The sequence below is a fragment of the Octopus bimaculoides genome, chromosome 21, assembly GCF_046866305.1.
Source record: "Octopus bimaculoides isolate indiv1 chromosome 21, ASM4686630v1, whole genome shotgun sequence".
Taxonomy (NCBI): Eukaryota; Metazoa; Mollusca; class Cephalopoda; order Octopoda; family Octopodidae; genus Octopus; species Octopus bimaculoides.
This window is the reverse complement of record NC_142948.1, coordinates 17,414,883-17,419,882: the sequence shown is the minus strand read 5'-3', so window position 1 is coordinate 17,419,882 and position 5,000 is coordinate 17,414,883.

The window sequence follows — 5,000 nt, the reverse complement described above, 5'->3', positions numbered from 1 at the left end:
TTTCAATCCTTCATGTAATAAAAAAACACGGCATCCAAAATATAAATAACATTACAATAAACCTAGCTCCACCTGTAATACCCCTGAAAAACATTGTATCTGTAGATCTCCAAAACTCAATCCTCTAAGTAATAGCTGTATTGAAAAAGAATTTGTATACAAATCCAACATCATAGATTCCAATGAGATAACAAAGATACACATCGCAATGACGGGGAACTCGGTCAACGAAAGATGCACCCAGTATCTGGCGTCATAAAGGGACAACAATAACAGACATATGACATCCCTATCCAACACTGGACATCGAAAGAAGGAAGAGTAAACAAACACCAGATGACATGGAGCCAGAAAATACAGGGGAGGAGTAGCAAATGAGAGCTTTGCATTACTAAAGGGATAAACATCATCCAATCAAAAGATAACAAATTAAAGATTAGGGATGAAACGATAACTCCTTGCATGCATAAGCAATATTTTATATTCCGACTTTTAAAAGAGGAGCCAACACGTACTCCGTTGATCCTGCAAGGATAGGATATTGCTCAGAACGTGGACATTTGATATATAGATTCATATGAACTCCACACATATACGACACATGCCCTGATGATGAACTCCCTGAATACACAAACATACGCAAACTACACAAACTACACAAACTCAGGATTTCACAATATAAACGGATTTACCGTTCAGCACAATTTGTTTTCAAAAGTTCAATCCCGAGGGACATAATCGCCCAAAAGATGTTACTCAAGCGTTGACTACCTTCTTGTTCACCTTTGTCAATAATTCTTGCGAAACTTTATTGTACTTTAATCCAAAATGGAGACGAACACCAATTTCTTCATGAGATCGGCTTGAACATTGTTCAGATATTTTTGAATATGAAACAAATGTTAGTCTTAATACACAAATAGTCTATCTATCTATCTATCTATCTATCTATCTATCTATCTATCTATCTATCTATCTATCTATGTGTATATATATATATATATATATATATATATATATATATATATATATATATATATATATATATATATATATAATTTTATTACTAATTGGCAATTCCCTGCCCTATATCTGTATATATATATATATATATATATATATATTTATAAATTCATATGTATGTGTGCGTGTTTGTGGGCTATGTGTATGTACGCATATATAGACATACACATATACATGAAAATATATGTACGTGTATATATATATATATATATATATATATTGTGACTAATAGTAATTGAGGGTGCAGGATCGCTTCTACATTGCTAAGAACAAGAGTCAAAGAACTTTATAGCTACAAAACGCACAAGCTTGTGTGTGTATATAATTATATATATATATATATATATATATATATATATATATATATATATATATAGAGAGAGAGAGAGAGAGAGAGAGCGAGAGATAGAGAGATAGAGATTCGCGCGCGCACACACGTACACATACATGTGGCGCAAACAGTTTAACACGAAGACGAGGTAAGAGAGAAACAAATCGAACATATTACGTTTACGCTCAGGAAATACAACGCTCGTACGAATAGACAAGGAGAGGAAAAACATGGAGAAACATAACACACGTGTATCTATGGAAAACTCACGGCACGCGGATGTGATAATGAGTTCCTTTTTCGTGTGTGCGGTAAGGAGTGTGGAAACTGAACCAGACTTTGTGGATGAAGCTATTGGGCGCGTGTGCTTGTGTATGTTTTTGTTCATATCTATCTATCTATCTATCTATCTATCTATCTATCTATCTATCTGTGTGCGTGTGTGTATGTGTGTGCGTTTGTGTGTGTGTGCCTGTGAAGTTGAGGTTTGAAAAGGGGTTAAGAATTTAGACCGTTAGGGTCCTATGTGTGGAGAGAAAAATATTTCTGCCCAAGACAGAGACGAGTGTCCTGTGCGAGGTAGCTCTGTCCAAGGCGAGGCCGAACACAAATAGATGTTGTAGTGAGTATCCAATTAAATAGAAATGCTGCAAATTTGGGGTGTCATTACCGAGTTTGATGACCCGTAGGTTTTCGGCAAAACGGTGAGCCACGTGTTGGTCAGTTTGTTCTATGTACGCGAAGGGGCAATGAAAACAGAGAATGCAATAAATCAGATTACAGGTTGAGTAGTGGTGATATCGAAGGAGCGATTGTGGATGGTTACCAGTGAAGACGGTGGTGTTATAGAGAAGGGGCAAATGCGATAGCGTGGTCAAGATGAAGGAAAGGAGCCATATTGAGTGCTGAGCGTGAGGAAAGAGATACGACCTAGTAAGTAAGGAAGGGATAGATTGGTAATTGATGGGGTCGGATAGGTGGGTGCGGAAGTCTCGTAAAAAGTTCATCTGTGGGGTAGGGCTGAGGGATGGTGAAAAATGGGAGAAAGAGGATAACGGTGAAGCTGAAAGAGAGTGCTGATGCACGGTCAACAGGCCGAGCATGGGCACGTGTCGCTTGATAACAGTAGAGGGTACAAATATACATACATGCATGTAAAATATGCACATAGACGCGCACATGCATATATGTTTACTTGTATACGTTTCTGCGTATGTTTTGTGTTTGTGCATGAATTTGTATGAACGTGTGTTTGAGTGTATCTGTGATGTGTTATAAATATGTATGTAATATTTGAGCTGCACGATTATTCAAATTTCCTCTGTTCAGTGTTCTGCAAGATTATACGGAATGACTTTTACGAGGATTAATCCTGTCATTGGCAAGATTTCATCTACCAATATCGAATACTGTTTGTTTCTCTAATGCTTTATTCGATCGAGGAAATATAGGATAAAAACTAGTAAAGAGAACTACATGCACATTAGTTCAGCTCAAATTTGGCAAGTTTACAGCAAAGGAAATTGAAATTGCGGTTGTTAAACGTTTAGAAGAGTCTAAGCATTCCAAGGTTAACATTTGTATTAGAATACCTGTTGTAGATAGACGGTTTTTGAAATCTTTACAATATATGGTCATTTCGGAAAATCCAAATGATTAATCGAAAGTTACAGATTACCGACTTAGAAAGAGAGTGAAGGATTATATGGGAAATAATACTATGGTTAAGTGAAGCCTACTGCTGTAAGTAGACAGAGCAGAGTATAGTAAGTGAATCACTCGGTAAATATTATCTTTTTAGGATATTGTTTTTGTTAAATCACTTCCTCTATCGCTCAAAATATTTTTATCCGAACAAAAGGAAAGTAAATATCTAATTATTCTATATTCTCTCTCGATGTCCAAATAGAGTTTAAGAAAGTAGGGACCTGAGTAAGCGAAGGAATCATTAGGTGTTGAATGGAATTGTACGAAATAGCTGCCATATAGAGTCATCGCTTTAAAAATATACGCACTGAATAATATTATCTTCGATATTAAGTCTCTGTTACTGCTGACTTTTAGATAAACGACGAGAACGCGCGCAACAAAACTAACGTGAATTTTCTACTAATTGAAAGCAGCGCATCAGCATTTATTGCATGGGATTTTTGCATATTGATTGTAAAACGATCAAAAGACTACAAATCTATCAATATTTATCTTCAAAATAAAAGTATTTTACTCTCAAGCGTATCCGTTTTTCTTTGAGTAGAAACAGTTTCAAAGGATTCCTTAAATCCAAACACTTTAAGTTAAAAAGGACAAAAGAAGTCATTGCAAAATACAGATCTATATACACTATATCTGACTGAATATATAATACTGAGCAATGGAACGCTTTCGTATTACATCTGTACTTTTTAATCTAAAAAATATTTAGTGTATTTAAATTAGTGCAGTCTGTGTCAGCATATTAAATATACATCAAAGGTACGAAGAAACACTGAAGATACGAGGATCAGGACAAGCGTCGGAGAGTAAGCGTAAGTTGTACGTTAAAGTCAAACATATACTGAAAACAGCATGTATGGAGGAAATAATTGTTAGTTTATGTATATGTGTTTATAGCAATGGGGAATTTAGCGGATGAGTTATTTTAAGGTATATGTAAAATTGTATCTGTATGAACAGAGATTGAATGTGAATCTGGAAGGAAGAGAAGAGGTAGTTGTATCTATTGAGGCATTAATTACGATGAATGTTGACGTAATAAGGTGTAGAGGGGGAAAAGGAACGTATGTTTTAAAATTGTAGCTTAATATGTTAATGTGGATGTACGGAGAGTGTTGCCGTGACGTGCTATTCTAGGCATTCATCATTTAAATGAAAAATTGTTTAGAGTAAGCCCCCTCAGTTATTAATATTTTGGGGAAGACCTTGTCGAAACGGATAACCAATTTTTGCTCGTTGCACTGATAAGAAAGGACAAGCATGGTTTGAAAATAACCCACAAACAAGCAATTAAAGATGGTCAGGTGAATTAATATTATATATAAGTGGGAGTGGTGTCCTTATCTTGATTATTGATTTCTTCGCGTAGCGAAAGCTGCAATCAAGTTGAGGACATCATTCCGACTCCAACTAACACATGATATAAAACTTCCCCATCTCTCAAGTATAGAATAGGTGAATTAATGTTGAGAATGATAAATTTAAGAGTTTGTTGCCTCCACGACAGGTGCTCTCTAATTGCTTCCGATAACTGTTTACCATCTTCTGAACACTTACTCTTCTATACATGTCCATGCACTGGCGTATTATAGTGTAGTTATAAGTCCATTTAAAGCGATCGATGATATGCAGAGTGATTTTAGGCCCGTATAAAATGCTGCTATTTTGAATGAAGCGGCGGATTTTAATGGCGCTAACAGGGGAAGACAAAGTATCCAGACTGATTGAAGCGTGAATTAAGAGAATTATGATCCAAAATATCGCACAGATGTCTGTCACATCTGAAGGAAGCGTGTCGATGTAAAACTAAGTGCGTAAGGTTGTACTTAGTCGCTTTGGATGTGATAGAAATTTCCCAGAAGGGTGCGCTGAAAAGTGTGTGGGTGGAGGGAATGGAAGGTACGGAGACGGAAAGATGGTTTAGTGCGTATAG